The following is a 25,268-nucleotide window of genomic DNA, read 5'->3' on the forward strand; positions in this document are numbered from 1 at the left end:
GAAAATATTTTGACCATCCAAAGACATTTATTTACTGGATCTTGGCTTCTGCAGTGTGGTTTATCTGCTCCCACTGGTGACTACCAGGTGACTATGAGCACTGCGTTGGGCAAATGAGTCTAAACTGAGCTTTGGAAGGCAGCTGTCTTTGAACCTCTTTACTTTCTGCACGTCCACTGGTCTGTGGGAAGGGCTACTGTCCTCATTTCACATATTGGGACAAAGTAATTTGTCCAGTGGCCACCTGGGTTAGAGTAATGAGCAGAAGAAAGATCTCAGATCCTAAGTATATTTCCTGCTCACGACTGCCTTCTCTCAGAAGCACACTGGAAGGATTTGGTCAAGATGGACTTGGAAAGGAGCTACTCAGCCTCAAAGATGGTTGAAGTATGCATGCTCTGTAAAAGAAAAGAGAAAGAGAAAGAAAAGATTGAAAATCCAAATAAGAGGTCAGTAGCCAATGGTGGTGGTGTTAAGCTCCTAGCCTGCACTCCGTCAGTAATTCAAGAAATCAAAACTTAAAGAAGCAATGTACATGAAAACATAATTTTCTTGGCAAGAGCCTGTGTTTTAGCTTGTAGTATGGTTCTAAAATTTTATTTTTTGCTGCTCAGAAATGCACTAAAATATATCTAATTAGAGAGATAGATAATAAGTAATTTAGCAGAAAAGAATTTTTGCAGATTATGAAGATTTTAGTTTTCAAAACTATTCAAAGGAATTTTATTAAAATGTAATTCATGGTATAACAGTTATTCTACTTTAAAGTTAGTTTCTACTGTTAAAAATATACCTAGAGAGTGTTATTTATAAACCATACTTTTTCAATCAATTTTTGGCAGGAGACTATACATTTAAAATTGAAGTTGCTCTGTTTAAGGACCCACAGAAAACAGAGACAGAGTGAAAAATTAGGTGCTGAAGTCAGGCATGTTGAATGTTCAGCTTGTATCTGTTTTCAAGAATTAACAATGCCAAAGCCATTTCACTTGTGACTTATTTAACAGCTGTCTGCAATTGGAGATCCAAATTTAGTCTCTTATCACATCTTTTACTCGAGGGGCTACTTATTGCCTTAAACCAAAAGTGATCCAAGCCAAGAACTTTTCCCAGTAATACAAGATTTTATTTTTTGGCTAAAGCAGGGACCTTGCTGGTATGCCTGCCAAACAAAAGACACCTCACCAACATGTCTGAAATTTCTTTAGTGGTTACAGCTCCAAGGCTAAAGGATTTGTGGCCTTGATAAATGCATATAATAAATAAATAAATAAATGCTCAGCTCTTCAAAGAGATGAAAAAGCCCCTTCAACTACCCTACACCTCCATCCCTGGCCTCTATTTGGCACCCCCATGGTGACTTTTACGTATGACCTGGGGCACCCCAGGGAAACCCAGAGTATCCAGAATATGATACAACTCTGTACTTCCTGGGGAATTTGCAGAGGGAAATTAAAATGTTCCTCTCCATGCAGTTCTCGTGCTACAGCCAGCCTACATCTTCTGTGTGCCTGCATCATCTTCTCATTTTACTTCATCAATAAGAAGTCCAGCTCATGTACTATGAACTCAGTTTGTTCCGTGAACCAAAGTACAAACCCCAAGAAAACTGTATGAGACGTTTTAAAAGTGCATTCCTAATCTAAACTGAACTGGATAAGCATTAATTGTAGCTATAACCACATATCCATTCTGCAAATAATGAATATGAAAGAGATGACTGGCAATTTTTTTGGCTGAAATGCATTTGTACAGAGAAAGTCCTAAATGGAAAAACAAATCAATACAAATCTAGGTCTGTTTCTGAAGGATTTAGGATCACAAGGAGTACGGACTTGTTGGGTGTTATGGATGTGAGAAATCAATTCACTGTCATTAGCAAAGCAGTTGGTGTATCATAAAAATCCAAATGTCTCTTTCTCACTCACCTGGGAGATCCAAGTGAATAATTAGACCGTTAATGTGTAAATTAGAGAGCTCTAATATGAACTCTAAAACCAGTTGCTAAAAACTGTCCATCTGAGAATCAAGTCAGCATTTTTATTCAAGGAAGAAATCAAGTAATTTGTAAGCCCTCCAAGACAGAAACATTTGCTCCAAGGTGAGTGTATAGAGAAGAGATTTCCTCTAAGTTAGAAAATAGAGAAGGTTTCTGGAATCAGATGTACGTTTAATAATTGTTATATAGTGTCATATTTCTTTAACAACATATTAACCTGAACATGTTATTACAGTCATACTTTTATTCTATGGACCTGGAAATATACTGTGATTTTTTTTCATCAAGTGACATTTAAGAGAAAGGAACACTGAGGTTACCTCAGTGCTGCTCTTTCAGAACCACTTATCAGTTCTGTCTTTAAAGGTCACCAATAAAGGGTAAAGTTCCTGGCTCTCTGTTTTTAAGGGTATTTTTCCCTTATTTTTACTTAATGGAGGATATTTCAAGTTTCTGCACCACGAGACAGCGATTTTTAAAAGCATGGCAAGATAAACAGCTATCAAGTCCACCATGTGTTTTGTAGAGGGACCATGTTATCAGTGTATCATGCAGATTGTTATCAGTTGCCCATAAAGAGCATGATATTGAATGGCATATTTCTTTCTATTCAGTACTGGTATGTTCTGTCCATGCATTATACATCTCTGTGGCTAGGTTAATTATCATTTCAGGCATAAACTTATAGTAGGAAATATTACAGAATTCATATGTGGCCAGATTTAACTTTCAGGTAACTACCTCATCTCTAACTTTTGTTGATTTGTAATAGAAATCCACTCTGGAGAGAGAAAGAAGGCAGAGCTCACAAAACATTGTATAGCAGCATGCAGCAGTATCTCAGGTGTGCAAGAAAAATAGCCCATTCAGGGAGTATCTCAGGCAAAAGGCAAACCAATCTAAGATTATTTTGAAAAAGATTACAAAAATGTAGGACCAGGCAGTAGGCTGTGGTTTTGAAAGGAACTGGGATAATTCTGGAGCTTGGTCAGGGGTAGAAACTCTCCATATCTCTACACTTCGGGTTCCACTGCATGGAATGTTCCTTCCTGGCCAACTTCGGCAGCTGCTTGTGACTCTAAATTACTTTTTTATTACCTAGGGACTGTTGAAGTGAGGAAGGACCTTGTTATCTGAGCAGCAATGAGTTGGATGCTTGGAGAGCTGAGATGGCAAATAGATTTCCAAATTTTCCTCTGAAGTCAAGTACAGTTGGGATAAATTTTGTCACTGATACTCTTGTATTGCCATCATTATATGTAAATGAACCTATCAGAATTTTAAAAATAACAAATTATAAATCAAGCCATAAAACAACCATTAAAACCGCTGCCAGTTCCTCATCTGATCTATGGAAAATGCTTTTTTTGACCATCAGCTCTCATCAAATAAAGCTGATTGTCCGATAAAAGTAGTTCAGTTCTTTTCTATTTTTGAGATCTCACACCCCAATGAGGCCCAGTTCAGCAAATTCCTACAAGCAAATATAACATATATATCACTTTCCATGAATGAAGCAAGTCATTAGTGAAGCATACAAAAAAGGCTCAACAGCTGGTTACTTGTATACTTACTACAGCCACAAAACAGGACACCAACAGATATATTGTACATCTTATATTTCAGCAGTTTCGACATGGCCAAAAGATTATCACCTCTGCAGTTAGGGGATCAGATCAAGAGGTCATTAAACTCCAAACTCTGAATAGTAACAGTTATACCCATATATCATAGACATACCTTTAAAAGCTCATGGAGTATATCACTAATGATTTTCACTAAGCTCAAGCACTGAGTCTGTGAGCTGTGAATATGTAACTTGAAGTCAACTTCTGTGACAAGTTTCATTTACACGAGCTTTTAAGGGTCTGCTTCGTGCCTACCAGTAAAAAATTTAAAATAAAATCTTAAAAAGTGAATGCATTTGCAGAAGGAGAAATTACATGGTCACGGGTATCAAAATATTTAATACATTTATAGGACAACCAAAAATGACTTTTTTCTGTTACCATAACTGGCATCCTTGGAATGCTTAAGAAAGGCTATTTTATAATTAAAAACAATTGGGTAACATTTCTGTTTCTAATAAATTGGCTTTTTTTTTTAAACTATCAAGATATGTAGCAACCTTTTGCTCTTATTTGCATATTGTGGTCCCATTCCATTATGAGAGTTGTCACCAACAAAAAAAAAAAAAAGAAAAAAAAAGAAAAAAGAAATGGTCTTCAGCCTACAGAAAGCAATAGAGATTTCCTGAAAACAACAACTTTGCTTAGATGAAAATTAAAAAATCCTGTATGCCTTCAAGATCGACTATCATTTTTTAACTCCATTTTATGTGAGGACACACTTTTCTTCCAGATGACCTGGGAACTCAGAATTAAATATGTTGCCATTAGATATTTCACCATGACAACTCTATTTAAAGAAAGCATGTGTTGCAAGAAATATGCTACCATTCTAAAAATTTTCTGTCCTTCCCTTTCTTTTTCTCTTCCTCTTCTACGGGACCTCTGCTTATATTAGGGATATGCTTCTGCATGATTTACTAATATTGTGTTAACAGGCCAGGTAAAACTTATGCCATAATTACTCTCTGAATGTGTTGATAAGTACATGGGTAAAGAATAGTCACCAGACATCCAAAACTTGGATATTCAAAGAGCCTTTGATGGGGTTCCACACCAAATATCACTGAAGAAGCTGAGTTACCATGAGGTTGGAGAAAATGTAACCTTCAGCCCAGTTCAGTTGCCTGTGATACAAGTTAATGCATTAAAACACTGTAATCTTAGCTCAGTTTTGCTAAGAAGATTGTTATTGAAAGTGAGAGAAGGCACAAGAACTGAAGTCTTTCAAGATAAGAAAAATAGAAACACAGCAAATGGAGATGATAATTGTTGAGACAGTAATCATTAGGAGTTCAAGGATTTAGGAGAAAAAATACTGACATGAAAATGTATATATCTCTTAAAATTAAAAAAAATAACCCCCAAGATATATAAAATAAAATAAAATAAAATAAAATAAAATAAAATAAAATAAAATAAAATAAAATAAAATCAGCAGGATTAAGGATTGGTGCATTCCAAGGGGCAGTGAAGACCTGACTGGTGCCTTCTGGGCCGGGAGAGGCTCACTGAGTGTCTCATTGGTGCATAGAGTATTACTGTTTAACCTAGTACTATTTATTTACTATGTTAGCTAATAAATAATTGGCATACACTTTCAAGTTTTGCAGAATTTCCTGGTGCATGGGAAAAGAAAACAAGTTACAGAAAGGTTCTTTTATGGACTAAAAAGGACTTAAGGACAGAAAGCAAAGGAGGTCTTAGTGGTTACTTCTCAGAAGAGTTACTAGTGGCATCTACTTAGGATTACTATAGGGACAAGATTTATTCAACATCTTATCAATAACCTGGAGGAAATACTAAATTCTTTTGTGTAGTCAGATGACATACCCATCGTTATGAACTCCAGAATAGCCTTGCAAAATTGAGTTAGCATCTGAACAGAGTGTAGATGTAGATAAATGCAAGGTAACACGCTTGAGGATAGATATACGTTACTGAATTTGGAACTGTGGAAAGAGCTTTTTGAGTGACTACTTAAAATCCTCAGCAATCTTTCCTGAATTTACAAGGGCAGTCAAAAAAGCCAAGAAGGTATGGTTGAGTAATAAGATGAAGACTGGAGAAGTAATTTTGCCATTGTACAAAATCATGTACACCTATTTCTTGTTTATTGTGTGCAGCTCTGGTCTTCAGGACAGTGGGACAGTGGAGTCAAAGATGCAGAGTTCAACTAAAATGTTTTAGGGATAAAACAGTTGCTTTTGTAGAGGGACTAAGCCAGCTGGGATTCCAGCCTGGGGTGGGATATGATCAAAGTTCACACAGTTGTGAAGAGAGTAGATAAACACAATATGGGACTGTTCTTCCACCAAATCTCACAAAAATAGGACAAGACAGAGCACAAAACTAATAAGTTGAAGAGGATATCAAAAGAAAAATAGGCAGATATACACTAATGCAAGATTTCTGAATGCTGGGGGTAAATGAAAAGGGTATACCACAGAAAGTGTCCACATTAAGGTGCCTGATTCTCCACTCCATGATTTTTGAGTCCCAGTTGGAGTGGCCATAATGTTCTGCAGGAATCCAGTTTGTGGAATCCCAACATAACACTATCATGGGATTCACACAGTGAAACTGTGTAGGTGACTCATGCGATTTCCATATTGTAGCTCTATTATATTATGGTTTTGCAGGAGAAAATAGAGATATCTAGGACCACCATCATCCCAGACATCTAGTATATAACCCCTCCTATCTTTTCTGATAAAATTCAGTACTATTGAGTGCTGTTATGGAGACATTCTACATTACCGACTGCATTTAATCTTGTGTAGTATTCTTCAGAAAATCTGTATAAATAGTTCTAAGTGATTATCTAGCTGAACAATAAGTTCCTCACTGTGACTTTACCTCGATGCTCACATTCAAAAAGAGAACTCAAAAATTAAATGGAAGGAAAAAATCCTATGCCTGAAAGTTATTTGGAGAGATTTTTGAGAGATTTATTGCAACACTACATAAAAGCCTAAGAATCATGTCTGCAGGAAATTAGCTATGCATTCCAAGGGACATTTTAAGTGGAAACACGGAACTAACTCTTCTCTAATCTACTCTATGAAAATATAAGACTAGAGAAACTTCCTGTCTTTCATCCAGTCCACTTAAATAGAAAAAAAAAAAAAACAACCCAACCTTGACAAAGGACATCTTATTTAATCTTTATATGCCATAAAAGTTCTTTCAGTGTCTGTCAAGGTCTGATTAGCAGTCTGATTGTATCTCTGAGTCTTTAGGGTAGATTTATAAAGGCACTTCTTAAAGATGAGCTTGGTGTGGTACACCAGAGGTTTTTTTTCTGTTTCTGAGGACACTTGAGTTGACTCTAAAGGTTCCTGTAATGCTCAGCTGGTGTTGCAGTCCTTTGCAATAAAATACGTAAGCATGTATCTTGCTCCTGTGTCCATAATGAATAGAAGAGGGGCTAAATTAAGTAAAAATAAGTGTGTTTGATGGTATATCAGTGTTGGGAGTATTGAAAAGAAAAAAATTCAAGGTAGCAGTTCTAACATAATTTTGTCACCTAGGTACTCACTGATACCACCTCTTCATCTTACCCAGGTGATTCAGAAGAGCCTTGACCTAAGCCACAACAACCTGTAACACCTCAGCCTCCACTGCCCCTGGTCCAGAGCAGTGATGGGGCTCTCTACACATCACTCACCTCAAGGCAGACACCCCTCATTACCACCCCCGATGGAGGGCACTCCTTTCTCTGCCCACCAAATTCCTAGAGAGGACTAGCTCTCCTCTATGTCTGGGATCATTGGTGTCTCTTGGTCAAGGAAGGGAAGTGTGTGAGGGAGGAAATTGTCATAAGCAAAGCAATATTGCATGCTCTCATGCAGCTCGCAAAAGAAGTGTGCAGCAGTGCTGAAAAAATCTACAAATGTGATTAGTAGAAAAGATTGTTGTCTCCTTCTGCAGTCTTCTGAAACATCTTTCCTTCTGCTCCCCAGACAATTTTTACAGATTTAATATTATTATAACAGATGATAGTACTGAGATACTTTTTATAGATCCTAGAATTGGAGAAGTCTCATATGGTACTGCACATTAATTTTGATTACAGACTTAACTTGGCTGACTATAAAACAAAGTGGTATGTCCAAATCTTTATTATTGTAAGGATCAATTGTGGCTATTACCTTGGGGATGCAGAAGCCCATTTCCCATCAGAAATGTATAACTTGGTAAAATCTTTCTGGACCTTATTTCCCTCTTACCCTATGTGCAGATGGTATGTATGCTCACATCAAGCTTGGCACCACAGCCCATGGAATTGGGAAGCATATTGCACCTGCATGTCAGCCATACATGGGCAGTTTCTTGCCTCACCCTGAAATCACAGACAGGCATGTGGCAATCTGGGATGAGAACAGAAAGGGGCATGTAGGAGACAGAATGCCTTTTCTTCTGTTTTCATAGACTTGTAGAATGGTTTGGGTTAGAAGGGACCTTAAAGATCATCTAGTTCCAAACCCCCTGCATAGGCAGAGACACCTTCCACTAGACCAGATTGTTCAAAGTGCCATCCAAAATGGCCTCGAGCACTTCCAGGGATGGGGCATCTACAACTTGTCTGGACAACCTGTTCCAGTGTCTCACCAGTGTCTCACCACCCTCACAGTAAAGAATTTCTTCCTTATATCTAATCTAAATCTTCCCTCTTTCAGTTTAGAACCATTACCTTCATCCTATCACTACACTCCCTGATGCAGAATCCCTCCCCATCTCTCCTGTAGCTCCCTTGAAGTACTGGAAGGCCGCTATAAGGTCTCCCCAGAGCCTTCTCTTCTCCAGGTTGAACAACCCCAACTCTCTCAGCCTGTCTTCACACGGGAGGTGCTCCAGCCCCCCCATCATCTTCATGGCCCTCCTCTGGACCTGCTTCAACAAGTCTGTGTCTTTCTTATGTTGGGGAACCCAGAGCTGGACACAGGCTCCAGGTGGGTTCTCACAAGAGCAGAGTAGAGAGGCAGAATCACCTCTCTGGATCTGCTGGCCACACTTATCTTGATGCAGCCCAGGATACAGTTGGGCTTTCTGGGCTGAGAGCACACATTGCTGGCTCATAGTCAGTTTTCTGTCCACTAATACCCCAAGTCCTTCTCCACAGGGCTGCTCTCAAAGCATTCTCTGCCCAGCCTGTATTTGTGCTGGGGATTGCCCTGACCCATGTGCAGGACCTTGCACTTGGCCTTGTTGAACTTCATGAGGTTCACACGGTCCCACCTCTCCAGCCTGTCCAGGTCCCTCTGGATGGCACATCCCTTCCCTCCAGCGTGTCGACCGCACCACACAGCTTGGTGTTGTCAGCAAACTTGCTGAGGGTGCGCTCAATCCCACTGCCCATGGCACCAACAAAGATGTTGAAAAGCGCTGGTCCCAGTACTGACCCCTGAGGAGTGCCACTCATCACTGCTCTCCACCTGGACATTGAGTCATGACCACAACTCTCTGAGTGTGACCATCCAGCCAATTCTGTATCCATCAAGTGCTCCATCCATCAAATCCATGTCTTTCCAATTTAGAGAAAAGGATGTCATCTGTCACAGTGTGAAATGTTTTGCACAAGTCCAGGTAGATGTCAGTTCCTCTTCCCTTATTCTTCAACACTGTCACCCTGTTGTAGAAGGCCACCAGAATTGTCAGGCATGATTTGCCCTTAGTGAAGCCATGCTGCCTGTCAGCAATCACATCCTCATTTTCCATGTGCCCTAGAATAGTTTCCAGAAGGGTCCATTCCATGATCTTGCTGGGCGCAGAGGTGAGACTGACTTGCCTGTAGTTCCCCTGATCTGCTTTTTTTCCTTTTTAAAAATGAGGGTTATGCTTCCGCTTTTCCAGTCCACTGGAACTTCACAGAACTGCCACTATTTTCTCAAATATGATGGATAGTGGCTTAACCACTTCACCCACCAGTTCCTTCAGGACCATAGAATGCATCTCATCACGTCCCATGGACTTGTATAACTTCATGTTCCTTAGATGGTCTCAAATCTGATCTTCTCCTACAGTGGGTTGTTCTTCATTCTTCCAGTCCCTGCCTTTGCCTTCTGTGTCTTGGGCAGTGTGATTGGAGTCTTTGCCAATGAAGACTGAGGCAAAAAGTCGTTGAGTACCTCAGCCTTCTCCATATCCCAGTTAACCAGGTCTCCTGTTTTTGTTTTTTTTTTCTGCAGCCAGCCCACATTTTCCCTAGTCTTCTTTTTATCACTGACATACATATAGAAGCTTTTCTTGTTGCTCTTGATATCCCTGGCCAGATTTGATTCTATCAGGGCTTTAGCTTTTCTTGCCTGATTCCTGGACTGCTCAGACAGTTTTTCTGTATTCCTCCCAGGCTCTTTTTCCTTGCTTCCACCCTCTGTAGTCTTCTTTTTTGTGTTTGAGCTTGTCCAGGAGTTCATTAATCCATGAAGGCTTCCTGACATTCTTACCTGACTTCCCCTTTGTCAGAATGCATCACTCCTGAGCTTGGAGGAGGTGATTGTTGAACATTAACCAAATTTCTTGAGCTCCTGTTCCCTCCAGGTCTTTATCTCATGCTACTCTGTCAAGCAGATCCCTGAAGAGGCCAGCGTGCTCTCCTGAAGTCCAGAGTAGCAAGCTTGCTGTGTGCCCTTCTTGCTGCCCTAAGGACCTTGAACTCCACCATTTCATGGTCACTGCAGCCAAGGCTGCCCTTGAGCTTCACACCACACCAGCTCCTCCTTGTTGGTGAGAACAAAGTCCAGCATAGCACCTCTCCTCACTGGCTCCTCTATCACTTGGAGAGGAAAGTTATCATCAACATCATCCAGGAACATCCTCGACTGCTTATGCCCTGCTGTGCTGTCCCTCCAACAGATATCAGGGTGACTGAAATCCCCCATGAGGAGCAGGGCTCGTGAACATGAGGCTGCTCCTATCTGTCTATAGAGGGCCTCATCCACTCAGTCTTCCTGATTGGGTGTCTTGTAGCAGATCCCCACTGTAATGTCTCCTGTCCCTGCCTTCCCTTTAATCATGACCCATAAGCTCTTGGTCAGCTCCTTATTCATCCCCAGACAGAGCTCCATGCACTCCAGCTAGTGACTGACATAGAGGGCTACCTTTCCTCCTCATCTCCCCTGGCTGTCTTTCCCAAAGAGCCTGTGTGCTTCCATTCCAACACTCCAGTCATAGTCCAGCGTATCCCACCATGTCTCTGTGATGCCAATAAGATTGTAGCCTTGCAGGCGTGGGCACGTGCCTAGATCCTCTTGTTTATTCCTTGTGCTATGTCCATTTGCATAGAAGCATTTAAGTTGGATCCCTGATGAAGCTCACTCACTGTCTGGAATTCCTTTCTGCTGCTTTTCAGGTTCTCTCCTGCTGACCAGGTTCTGGGCATCTGGCACTGGCACTGGCATCAAGCTGGTCAGAGTTAGATGGATTGAGGTTCCCCTCCTCCGGCAACTTTAGTTTAAAGCCCTCTTCACCAGCTTGACAAGCCTATGACCAAAGATGCCTCTCCCTTTCTCTGACAGATGGATTCCATCAGCCCCAATTAGACCAGGTTTCTCAAAGCAAGTCCAGTGGTCTAAGTAGCAGAACTTCTGTCAGTGGCACCAGTCCCATAACCAATTGATGATTTGCCAGATTCAACTGTCCCTTTCAAACCTCTTCCTTTTGACTGGAAGGATTCATGAAAAAACTACCTGCTCTCCACAGTCCCTTACTGATGCTCCCAGGGCTCTGTAATCCTTTTTGATGATCCTCAGGCTGCTTCTGGTGTATCATTGGTGCCCACATGAAACAGCAACAGTGTATAATAGTCAGTGGACTGTAAAAGGCTCAGCAGTCTCTCAGTGACACCCCTGATACAAGCCCCCAGTAAGCAGCACATATCTCTAGAGAGCACATGTGAGAGACGACTTGTAAAAACAGGCCTGCCAGAAACATGAACTGAGAAAAACAGCCTGAGAAAGAGATAAAGGTTAGGGGGAGTGGGGGGCCCTCTGAGCTAAGGAATGTCTCAAACACTTGCAAGTAACAAAACTATAGTCATGGGGTGGATTGTATGGAGGTTGAAGCTGATAAGGCTGCCTGAATAACACAGGATGCAGCTGAAGGGGGAGAACTGTGGAGAGAGGATGGCCCTGCTCTGGGGCACCTGGGCAAATTTCAGGGGCCATGTGTCCAGTGAATGAACTTTGCTTCATTATCCATGAAATGCATATTAAAGTTAACACCCCTCAATATGCTAACAGGGGCTAACATTATCATGCTAATTACATCATCCCATGAAACACCTTACCCCTCCCCATACGTGGGTTACATAGGTATGTGGGCCAACCAAGGGGACAGACCAGAGGAAAGAGTGTATAAAACAAGGGGGACCAAAATCGGGGGAGGGGGCCCGGGGAGTGAAGTGAAGAAGACAGATGTCTCCTTGAACCCTCACTGGCGGGATCAATGCAGGAACCCAGACTGGTGATGTTGATTCCTCTATTCCCTCCATCTCCTTCCTTTCCTTTTTTTCTTCACTCCCATTAAGAAATGCAAGGCATACTGTATTGCTTGCCACAACTCGTTATATACTTAGCCAATTATTGTGTGTTCAATTAGTACATTGTGGGAAGTTAATAAATGTTTGAACTTTGAGACTTGTCTCACCGTTGTCCGCTCTGTTGAGGGATTTACATATCTGAGTCACTTGTCTCTCTCATCTGAGCGGGACGTGACAGTGCAGATGGATGCAGCAGATGGGTGCCTCCATACTTTCCAGAAGAGAATCACTTACCACTATCACCCATCACCTTTTCTTAGTTGTGATAGTTGTTATACAGGGAGCACGCCAGACTGATGTGATGGCTGATGTGACCCATCCTTGATGTGACAAGTCTTTCCTCTTCAGTCTACAGAGTGTTGAAGTGGTTCTGCAAGGGCACCTGAGGCTTTGGGGGGAAGTCTCTTCCTCCTGCAGGTCCTTACCATTGCAAGATTTAATTCTTCTGCATTATTGGACCCCTCCCTTCCGTGTGTGCTGGTGGGGGAGTTTCTGGCTGTTTGACTGTGGGCTGTGGGTCCACTGCAGACTGCTCTTGGAACAAGCCATCTAACTCCTTCTCAGCCTCCCTGATGCTACGCATCCTTCTCACCACTTCCTGCAGCTCAGCACCTGCTGCAGGAGTTCCTCCACCTGGGCACAGCTTTTGCAGGCAGGTCTGCCACCTGTCCCTGCCCCAGGAGAAAGGTCTGGGCACTTCCTGCAGTCTGAGGTCTGCACGGCAGCCTCTGCCTTCAGCAGTACCCTCTGAGTGGAGGCATCAGCCACTGTGGAGGTAGATGGTGTAGACCCCCCCAGACAGAGCTGCAGCCTTTGCTCTCAGACAAATGCCTGCCATAGTGCCTTGAAGGCCAGGTAGGATGAGTGCCCTTGGCCTGTACAGGTTCTGTTCTGTATGGTTACAGAACAGAACGGTGCCTCATTGCTGGGTTATGCGAATTTCAAGACACTCCACTCAGCCAGTGGAATGTCCCTTCTTCAAAGAGGCACACTCCTTGTGCACCCTTGAGTATGAATTGCTGTGCAAACTGCCATGCCATGCCATGCCCTGGCTGAAGCACCATGCCTTGTTTTCCCACCATGGTCATTGGCTACACCAGGGCTGCCTTCTGTGGGAGTCTGGGGTGGCCACCATTACTCCTGGCCCCACCCACGACTCATCAGACACTCCATCTCTTGAGGGTGTGGGTCTCCACTCTGCCCTGGGGTTCCCCTGGCTCAGGAAACCTCCTCTTGCATGCCTTGATCCCCACTGTCTCTGCTGCAGAATGTACATGCATTGGAGCAGATCGCCTCAGCAAGTGATGGTTGATGGTTGTTATTGACATATAAGAACTAAATATGCTTGCCTTGTACTATCTTTCTAAAGCTTTTCTAGTTGCTAAGCTTTGCTTCATATTGTTCTCTTAAATTCTCATTAAATGGTACACAAGCATGCACTATTCTATTAAAATCAGATAAAATGCATTTAGAGGTGTCACAAGTAGAAACTGCATCCATGCAAGGTAAACAGCCTAACAAATGGATTACATGTTACGTTTACTGCAATTCAGCTTTTCTCCAGTGTATTACCAAAGACTATTTTCTCTGCTTTCACACTTCCCTGCTACCAGTCTAGTCAGTGTATATGGCACCGGCATAGCTAAGATCAACATCAGTCACACAGCTTGCAAAAAGAAGTTCAGACCATTCTTTAGAAACTGAACTCCTGTAGAAGTGCATGGGAAGCAAAAGCAGTCTTTGACAAAGAAAACAGAAACTAGTTGTCTCAATTGTATAAATGCAATTTAGTATTCTCTGTGAGTTGAAGAAGCTGATTTGGGGTGATTTCAAGTAACCTTTGTCTTCTCTTTTGGGTTAATATATGTCTTGTCAAGAAAGACTGTTAATTTGTTGTAGTCATTGTCACCAGTCTTGAGAGAGGACCACACAGAACTGCAGGCTCTAAAGCAACCTTGGCATGACTGATTTGTCAGGGCCCATATGTGGCAGGTTAAAATCAGAAGGTTTATATTTGCTACTGAACAAACTTACAAGTTAGTTAGCACTAATGAAGACCATTCCTGTTAACAGTGAGTTTCCACAGATACGTCCTGAGACAGTCTGGATGAGTTGGATGAATCCATATAAAGTGATAGTCCAGGACTTCCCCTGCAGAGCTGACTGTTATGGGCTCACACCACACGTGCAGCAGTGGTGTGTTATGTAGCACTAGCAGAGATGAGAAAAGACTGGATCAGAAGGTTTACGATATAATGCACGATTAAATAGAGTTGGCCATCATCCAACTTTGTGTGCGACAATCAGTAACAGGCTAGAATGGCTGAGTAACAGATGGCTGGTATGGACGTTAGAAAGGTTTGTGTTCAGGCACCCCATGCTAAACCAGCTAATCTACTTCACAGATGTCCTTGCATTTGCAGCTGTTTTCTTTAGATGCCCTTGAGAATTCAAAGTCTGATCCAGGGCTACTCCTAGGTATACCTGATATGACTTGTATTTCATGTTGCTTTCACAGATAACTCCAGTGTTCGATATAAACACTGTGAAGATGTAGTATGATGGTTGTATTTGGCTAAAACTTATCACTGGTCCTAACAAGACCAGATTGTTCATCTCACCGATCAGAGTAATGTCTGAGGTGCTCTGACAGAGCATTTATATAATAAAAGAGATTTTTTTTTTTTCTACATAACTTTAAAGAAAGTGATATATTTAATCTGACAGTGTGAGACTAGCAGATGTGCTGGCTAAGGCAACTGCTATCAAATTCAGCATCCTGTCAGGACCTCAGGGTTTCTGGGGGAAACAGGAATTCAAATATAAGGCAAAAGTAGTAACTAGTAAGACAATCAGGTAGCTGTACCTGAGATGTTGAAAAGGGATACTGTTCCTAGGTTGGTTCTAAGACATTTGGACATTTCTCTATAGTGTTCGAAGCCTTCAGGTTCAGCTAGACCTATAGGTGCAGGAAGGGCAGTGCTTGCGTTGCCAAAATGTTCTGTCTTAAGGGAGGAGGGCCCCATAAGTAGTGGTATTTTAAGAAGTTTCATTGCAACACGTAGCTGTCAAAGTGCTAAGGTATTTTTGAGAAAGGGTATGCTGGACTGTAGCTACATGCCAGTATTGGTTGCTACTTATACATTCAGACATCAAGAGGCTGTGGAAATGGCATTGGCACTAGTGAATGAAATCTGCAGATTCTCATGTCAGTTAAATTTAAATGCAGATCTGAGAACTGTGAGATTATATGGATCATGGATTTGCAAGGTTCTGCTTGGATAGTGGAAACATTAACCATAATCATAGAGTTTTAACTGCCTATTAAGAATTGTTCTCCCTTTTTCTAGATAGTTTATAGATGTATGAAATGTAGTCCAGTACATTTAGGCATATATACTAAAAATAAGTTTTATTTTCCTTCTGGAAAACCTCCAGAGAAGCAAATCCAAAATTTAAGAAGTTTGTAAGATAGGGATTCTAGGCATCTCTTCTTCTTTTTCTTTTTTTTTTTTTTTTTTTTTTTTTTTTTTTTTTTTTTGAAGTATTGATGCAGGATTTTCCAGTAAAGAGAGAAAGTGTCATAAAATAATGAGTAGTAGGGACAGAATACATTCCAGCTAGCAAATTTAACAAGAAACTGTAGTTTCTTCATAGGGCTATAATGAGCACTGCCTTTCCTTGGTAACTGAAAGAAAAACTACCATGGGGCTTGGAACATGCTCAAAGAAGTGATCTGGACAGGAATTGAATTATAATAAGGTGAAACACTTCCAGAAAAGACTGCATATATATCAGTGCTTTATTTTTCATCATTGATAATCTATTAAGTTATTTCTCTTTGTTTTTGTTTTAATTGATTGTTTAGGTGTGTTCTTTTTAGACCTATTGGAACAAAAAATGAAGTTACACTGGATTTATCTTTCACCAGAACTAATTAATTCAGCCTGCTTTCTAGGTAGCTGAAAGAGAAGGCTAAGGCTATGCTTCTACAAAAAAACTCCAAGTATAATGCCAGTTCAGACGATCTGTGTGGAAAGATGTTGCTTAGTATTGTTTTACTCAGCTGTACATGCAGAAAAGCTTCTCAGTTGGAGAACAGAGAAGTGGGGAAAGAAAGGAGCTGCAGAAAAGCTTGCAAAAGCCTGTCTGGAGTCAGGCAGTGGATTTTGGGGTGGAGGGATTGGTTGAAGATTAAGAAAGTGTTTCATTGTATGTCTAAGAGAGAAGGATTTTATACATTTTTGCCATATGCCTCAGCCTCCGAACTTGGTAGGAGGCACGGACTTTTCCTACTGTTCCAACCACAATAGAGGTGCAGCATTTCTACCGCATTGGTGCTTTCCACTGCTAGAATTTAGTCGTATTGTTTCTATCCTAATTAGAGCTCCTTCAAAGATGCCCAGGTCTAGAACCATTTTTTCTCCTAATTGAAATATCCCAGCAAAAACAACTATTGGTTAGCCATTCTGGATAGAAGGGCTACTGCTCTTGCTTTATAGTAACATTTTGGCATAACTTCTTTCACCATGTGCTTAGCAAACTGCACACATCCTTGAAACACTAAGTGGCAGTTGCCAGATGTCTTTGAATAAGCCAGTACAGTTGAAGAAAGTAAATCACATTTAACTTTTTTTAATGAGAATTTTGGATGGACAAATAAATGAAATTCTAGTTTTATGAGCCAAACCAGAAGTCAGGCTTTGTATAAATGAACTATTTAGCTGCTGGTCAAGATGAAATCATCACCCTTAGCTTAGAAAAGGATAGTACAGATAATGGAGACTTAACTGATATGTCCCTTTTTTAAACAGGTTTATATTCTGCATGTGACTATATTTCTGGACAACTCAGTATACCTTTTCTAGTCTCCCTCCTTGTTGCTATTATGGCTCTGGTGAAGAGAATTTTCTCAAAGGTTGCAAGGAGACACGGGTGTCTTCTGATGACTTAGCTGCCAGTAGGTGCAGCATTACAGAGCTGTAAATAAGACAAATGAACCAATTACACCTCTTGTCCTGTGGAATAATAGATGAAGTTTGTAAAGTCAAGTGTTATTAGAGCATCAGCTTAAAATCTGTTCTGAAAAATGACAATATACCCGAGTTAAGCTGAATAGATGTAAAGGGAGTCCTGTGGAGGGCTGATACTAAATAGTCATTAACACTGCTTTTTGTAGAGTGGATTTTATTCTTTAACATTTCTACTAGAGATTGACAACATAGAAAAGGTCTAAGTCTAGGAAATTTTTCTTCAAAAAGAGGAGAAAGCTCTAGTGTGAGGATGAAAGAAATCTTAAATCTTTAAGGTTCTGGATCCAAGATTCACAGGAAACCCCGTGGCAGAGCAAGAGGATGAATTCAGATTCCCTGACTCCTGTCTAAGTCCCCCAGCATTAAACCATCCATTCACTTTCACATTTTTCTTGAAGCTATGGCCCTATCAGATGCTGCTTAATGTATGAGAATCACAGGCAGAGGTGGTATGGCTATTCTCAAGCAGCCTACGTAAGCAGTCTGAAGACCAGGGTGGAGTGGGCTTAGGTTAAAATCTTTGGAATTTTAGGGATAGACCATACAAAGCACAATTAGTGCAGCATTACTGGGACTCACTAACGCACCACGCTGTTAACCTGCCAGGCAAAAAATCCACTTTATTGTTGGGAGTTTGTAATTCCACAAAATCCCCAACATTTTTTTGCTTTAACATCTGAAAAGGACCTTGATGTTTACAGCACAGGTTTGTTCATGATCTACTGAGAAATTTGCTATCCAAGATATGTTACTGGCAGGTATGACCTTTTGGTGAATCTGGTAGTCTGTCTTAATGCCTTGTTTATTTCTTTTTCAAAGCTAAAAAGTAAGTAATGCAGAAAGCAGACTGCCTTCTCTGATACTAGAAAAGGTTATTCTGAATCTTTAGCATGGACAATTGATGTATGGCAACTCTTGCAGCATTTGTCTTACCCACACATGTTTTCGGAAACTAGGGGTTTTTGCAGTATGTAAAATATAATGTGAAAACTATGACATTTACATTGTAATTTTTGTTCAGATTAGGAATATATTGAAGTCAGTTTCATGATTATCCCCTCTTGCTGTACTTTGGTGAGCAATGTTTCTAGGGTTTCTGAAACTGGATTCTTTTTTGATTATTCTAAACAATTATATGATCCAGGAATGGAGCTTATGTGGTTCAGCCATCACTGGGCATTCAGTCCACTAAACCAGGCTAGAGATAGCTTAAAAAAAAATCTCAAAACACATAACGTGGGCATCAGGTCCTTAGTACCAGATGAGGGGACTCAACAGATCCACTCCTATCGATCTGTGCTACTTCCTAATGTTAGCATAGTTAGTATCTCCCTTACAAGACTCTAATGTTACCTGACCTGACATGGAAAAAACGTAAATTCATAGCTTTTACAGAAAAAGTGACTATCATTTTAGTTGCCTAGCAGAGTACATTTAGGATGTAGAAGTCTGAGTTTTGTTGAAACTTTTCACGTATAAGAAGCACAGATCTGGGTCACAATAAATAATGAGTACCAGTACATGATAAAAACTGTAAATTAGATAGTTAGGCTATAGCACTGTGGCTATAGTTAAGAATAAATAGTAGCTCATATACTTCCATTGTCACTTACATACTTTAGGAAAGCTGTTGCGTCCTCAAGTAGGATTGGAAACACACAGTAGACGAAACTGAATTAAAAATAAAGTCTCTCCCTTTCCCTGTGACCATCATAACATTTCTGGGTTAATTTACTCGGAATATGATAGAATAGCCACACTTTTCTGTCTTTAAGACAAAACTACATGTATTTTAAAGGATTTTATATACTTTAAACAATATACTTAATAATTTGATACAATTTGATACAGACAATAGAGATACAGTGATACCCTGCTGGGCTCAGTTATTGAATACAAGATGAGGACCTGTATTATCAGAGATTTTAGATGACCCAAATGGTTGCTTGGGATCTTAGTACCTATGAAAATGTTTTCTAGTTTTCCATCAATGTAGATGGCTCAAGACTTCATGCTATCTCAGCACTTGTCTGAAACTGCAAGGTTAAGATCTGTAAGGAGAAACTCATACCTACAAATGAACCTCCTTATCCTGTCTTTAGAACATGGCAGAGAGATAACTGTCATAAACACTACACTGTGGAAAGTTAAATATATTAAAATCTATTTTGTCTTTCTTCCCAGGGGTCCTTTTTTATCAGCTAAGTAAGTTGTGCTTTGTGCAGAGACTTTTCTATAGGGTGGTAGTAATTCCTGGAGTTCCAATAATAATCAGGACCCCATGATTAAACAATTCCTGTGTCAGTCCCTTCAATCTAAATACATTGGTGGAAAAAAAAAAACCAAAAAAACCAACAAAAAACCCAAAAACCAACAGAAGAAACCAATGGGATGAAGTGATGTGCACAGGATTAAATAGAATATCTACTGAAGAGCCAGTGAGAATCCTGATAGTATTTTGCTAAATTGCAATCTTTGCTATTCATGAAGTGCCTGTGGCACTATCAGAGACATCTCTTGGCTGTAGAATGTTTTAAAGAGAGCAAGACGGTATAAAATAGTACCTCTCTTAATTTCAGCCCAGGGGTAGAGCTTCCACAATGCCCACTCCTGCTTTCTGAAAAAGAAATTAAAAAAAAAAAAAAATCAATATTGGGTACTACTGCTCACTTAAGATGTCTGTGATAGAAGTTCTGACACTCTCTGAGAATTGTTGCTTTTTGCCAGATCACAAAGTTTTGCTTTGAAGCGTATGAAAGTTAGCAGAATGCAAATGAAAACATTTACACTAATAAATTTGGATTGACTTGGAAAACTGTTTAATAAACTCCATGCAATTGTCTGCATAGTAGTAGCTAGAAGGAAAACAGTAATGTCTCTGCAGATGCCATAACAGTAGTCAGCTGAATATGGTTTCTGCTCAACACTTGTCTCTCAGACACCTCAATCCTGTGCCCCATCAATATCTGCCTTAGTTTAATGCTCCTTAGATGTAAGAGCTGTATCAAATTTTCTTTAGATCTGCTTCTATACTCCTAGATTTTCTTGTAACATGGCAGGATTACACTACACAAAGGTGGGAATTGTGCTTCTTACAAAGTGAGATTATATTGTTTCAGTTGTATCAATTGTGACTGACATTCTTTTAGGACAATCTATTAATTTCATCATTACTCTTATCCTCTCAAACTCCCTTCAACCTGTCTTTCCTCCAGGTTATGCATCCTACTTTGTGTCAGCTAAAGTAAGTTTGCTACCTCAGAGAATTCGTGATCAGACTTGTTTGGTATTTGTATACATATGCAGTGGGTGTTTGCATGATTTTCTTCTGGGTGCTCTGATGTAGCAGTGACTGATCAGTCAAACCATCAATGATCTACTTACCTACCTAACTAAATTTTTGTCAGTCATTCCCAATTCATATGGACAACAGATCATTGACTAGAAATTCAGAGCATAAATATACCATATCCTTTTTCCTGAGAGCTGAAAATGTAACCAGATCATGTGGCAACAGGTTACAGTCAGGCCCTTCCTTAGAGAGCAATCTCTAGGCCAATGCGCAGGCAGCCACAGGATTTGGGGCCCAGGCGGTAACCAGGCCTTCAAAACACCAAGAGGCAGGGTTTGGCTGATGCTACAGCCTTGGGGCCCCATTGTGCGCAGTGAGGATTTCACACCTCCACATGTTTATCCATGGTGATTCTATTTGACTTCCCTGTATTTATGAAAAGAAAGCTTAAAGCTACATTTCCAAGGTTAGTATCTTCTCATTTTTTTTGATACACGTGGGTCATGACATTCGTGTTTATACGTAACCCAAGCCTAACCAGAGATATGTGCAAAGCAAGGGATCAGCCACTAGAGCAGGGACAACTATTATTAGCAAGCAATTGACTCAGCAAACGTACATCTCTTTTCTCTGTGAGTTACATATTGGTCCCCACTGGATTGTTCCCAAACCCACAGAAGTGTTTCTAACGACCACTGCATACCTCTGGCATGAGCACTTTTGTAAGCACGTAATCGTGACAGTGTCTCATCCCGTAAATAACTTTGCAGATAAAATTAATGTAAAGTTTCTCAGGAAGTGAATGAAAAGTGACTTTCAGTCCAAGTGATTCAGTTGCAGCCTGTATCCAACCAAATTTCCACTGATATTAATTTATGATGTTTGCTACCTACAGAGTACTAAAATAATGATACAAGGATCATGCAGAACTTATTTACTTCCATAAGAGCTGGAATGTTAAGAAATTACAAATGTCCACATCTACACACAGTACTGGAAAGTGCATTGGCTAATGTCCTTTTGTACTGAAGTAGGGCACTTAAACAGTCTTATTGTGGCTAAATTTTATATAGCATATCTTTAAAACACATTTCAGTGCTTTTGAAACACAAGAGCTTGTGTCATTGACACTTCCTTTATCTTATGAAATAATATTGGACACAGTGGTCATACTTCAATGAAATATTAATGCTTGTCACAGTGGAAAGTTTTTCATTTCTCAGTTGAGCTAAATTCCTTACTCTACTCAACTCATAGAGTCAAAATTAGTAGGTCTGTTTTAAGGATATGGTACCAGTTTGGAATGGTACCAGTTTGGAGCTAAAGCTGTGACATTAGGGAGCCAGGATTTCTGCAATATGATATTGTCTAGTTTTTGTCTGTCTGTCTTTCCCCCCTCTCTCTCTCTCCCTCTTCCCACCCTCCCCCAACAGAATATCTCCCTTACATGGGGGAGCGAGAATAATAAAAATAAGTAGTAGCAAATGGAAACAGCTCAACTAACCACAAATGTGGCTGATTAGAAAATTAGAGAAAAGTGTCCTACTCTCAGGAGACTTCTGTTCTTGGAAAACAGTGGGGAAGCAGGAGACTGTAGTATGTTTGTTATTCATTGTCTCCATTTATTACATTAAAACAACTATCCCATTTTTGTTTGTGCCTCTGGTCCAAATGGATAACAGAGTCCAGTGAATGAAACATCCAACATACAATTAAATATACAAGCCAAGTCAGACATTAATAGTTCACTCTCAAGCATCTGGATCCTGAATATACAGTTATACAAGTTGAATTAATATGGTTGTTTACTCATATTCTTCCGGAGCATTTTCAGCCATCAGCCCTTTGCAATAATATTACACCCAGCCAGGCTGGAGTCTGGTGACTGGTTATTCTTACGCAGATCCCTAACAAACTCCTGAATTAAAAAAAAAAAAAAATAAATACAATATCATTCCTCTTTACTTGCATCTGAGATGTAAGTAATATGATTTAAAGCCTATTTAACCTTGAGCTATCTGTGTCCTTGTTAGGTATACTAAATATAGTAGAAAGTTTGCTAGTACAGCAATGGTTTGAAGGTATTTTGACATTCCTTCAATATTTAACCCCATGGAGTTTTCTAAATACATCCTGCATTCAAAATGTTAATTTATATGGGTGCAACACTGAAGTTTATTCTCCACCTGTAGAACTTAAATTGTTTTTTCCCGGATCTTTCAAAAGTATCCCCCTTATGGGGGAAATTCAGTCAAGTCAGCTTTGTCCAGCCTGAGGACTATGGCTGCAAAACCTCTACATGAAAATTCAGGCAATGATCCATCTTCTTTTTATTTTACTGTTCATTTTTCCTCCACATTTGAGAGCTTTCTGCAAGGTTACGTAGAAGGTATTATTTTGCTGGGCTCTCCAACTACCAGTAAAATGTCAGTTCAGGTGTTAGGAAGGCTTTACACTAAAATCCTTCATACTTCTCTGGAAGATCCTATCCTCTGAAAAGATTATTAAAATTATTCAAAAACCAGAAAAAGTCAGGATCATGTGATTTAATTCCCAGTGGAATTTAAATCTGAGATCCATAGGGATCATCTAAAGACCATCTATTTAGGATATCCAAATGCCATACTGTGTCACTGTCACAGTATACACTTTGATCTATAAAAGGAGGTAAGATGTTTCAATCAGCATGGAATAGCAGCTGTCTTTAATAGCTTTAAAGATAGAATAGACTATTTCAACTATTATACAGTGTCATATTTTAACATCTTAACATCTAAGTAATAGGAGTGGTAAGCAATGACTATAAGATATATAGTACAGTATGGGGTTGAAGTTAAAACATTTCACTCAGTACAGAATTCAGAATCATTATTCTGAAATAACCCTTGTGAAAACTTTTTTGTGTGTGTGTGTTCTTGTTTCTCATGAAGCTTCAATTTTTGAACATAAATTATGGAAACTTTGAAGTTTCCCATGAGATAAAAATTCTAAATTTTGACCAAATGTGCTTAGGAATTATGACAGATAGACAGCTAAATGTCAGCTCCCACTTCCACACTGTAGGTAAGAGAGCAAATAAGAGCACATAGGTAAAGGAATGTCAAGTTTCTGTGTTAGGGACATTAGGACAGCAGTGCTGTAACCTTTGTTTTTATATATCTTATGAGACAGAGTTCAGAAAAGTGATTCTTGTGAGCACCATAATCATAGCAAACTAGTGATTTAGTTCAACGAAAAGGTTAACAGTTCATTTAGTTACACATATCTTTGAAAATCAGGTTTTACAGTGTTGGGGATCTCCAACACAGCGGACAAAAGCTTATCAAGGTCATATAACTGCAAGGGGAAGCTTTAACAATTCAGAGACAAAGTGAAGACTTTTGTAGCTAAGACTAGTTATTTCACTGGCACAATTTCGGTTTTGGTGCAGCCCCAGTAATCTTTAAAAAAGATTTTGAAATCTTCTTGAAAGAGATGCTGCACCCTCCGGGTACATTCCAGTCACACTGAGAGAAAGCTGAGAGCTTTTGCTATCCTGCTAATCCCCAAACTGATGAGGGATTTTGGATCACTCAGGGGATACTGGAGTGGTCACAGAAAGAATTTGTTTTCAACGGGGACTGACTTGCACTGCAGGTAGTTACAACAGAAATATCATGCTCTTCCCCTGCTTTGCTCTTCAATTTTTGTCCCTAAAGGATGAAAATATTTTTTTTTTCTCATCAGATTTGTTCACTACCTTCCTATGGCATTTATGATGGGATTCAAATTTTAGGTTTTTTTTCTTGAAAGCTCCCGTTTTCCCCTGTCCTTCCCTCACACTTCACATTTTTTGACAGCCCAAGCACATCCTCCCATCTTCTCTTTCCTTTTCTCCTGTTTCAGCTTTCTCCTTTTCTCCACGTTTTCCTTTGCACTTGAAGAATCGCCCTCCTCCCAAAACACAAACCTTCTTCCCGTTTACAGCTACCTTCTTCAAAGCGAAGATGATGGCTATTTCTTTTTTTCATGAATTACTGTAACTCTGCACAGTGTAATGCATTTGTTACCTATGCTAATTTCCTGAAGAAGGACACACAGCAAGACTGTTCCTTTATGATACAAAGCATCATCCTAATGACATTTCTTCCTAGAGGGAGAGAGAGAGAGAGAGAGACAGGGAAAGAGAGGGAGAATTTTCTGTTTTCCTGCTTTCAGCCTTATCTACTTTAGGATCAACCATTCAATCCAAGCTTAATGAAGTAATTAGGTCAGTGTGAGACAGTTTCCCAAGGGCAGAGCCTTTTGGAATTTTTTGTTCTTTCTTAAATACAGAGATGTTATCCAATATAGCACAGTTCCTACAAGCAATGTTGTGTAATGCACATTTAATCTGTATATATAACACAGCAAGCCATGATTATTCAAATTAAACCTGATGACGTTTCAGTGTCTCTCCCATCTTCCTTCTTCCTCCTATTTTTCAGGACCCAGAGAGCTTTTCTTCTAAATGTTCTTGTTCTGTATTGCTACCAGAAATCCATGGAATTTTTATCAACGATGGGGATATTGTGTATTGTGTCTCAGTTAAGTACTTTTTCACTGTCTAAATGAGTATATTGTGGCAGCAAGCCACCATACTATCTACACAACTGTGTGCACAAAGTTCTATCTGTACAGTATACGATAAAGTACATACATACTCACAGTGTCATTAATATATTTTCCTATTAATAAATGTTACAAATGTCCTGTGACATTCTAATCATTGCATTTCTGATATAACTGTATTATT

The sequence above is a fragment of the Athene cunicularia genome (assembly GCF_003259725.1).
Source record: "Athene cunicularia isolate RWA chromosome 2 unlocalized genomic scaffold, athCun1 chr2_part1, whole genome shotgun sequence".
NCBI classification, from domain to species: domain Eukaryota; kingdom Metazoa; phylum Chordata; class Aves; order Strigiformes; family Strigidae; genus Athene; species Athene cunicularia.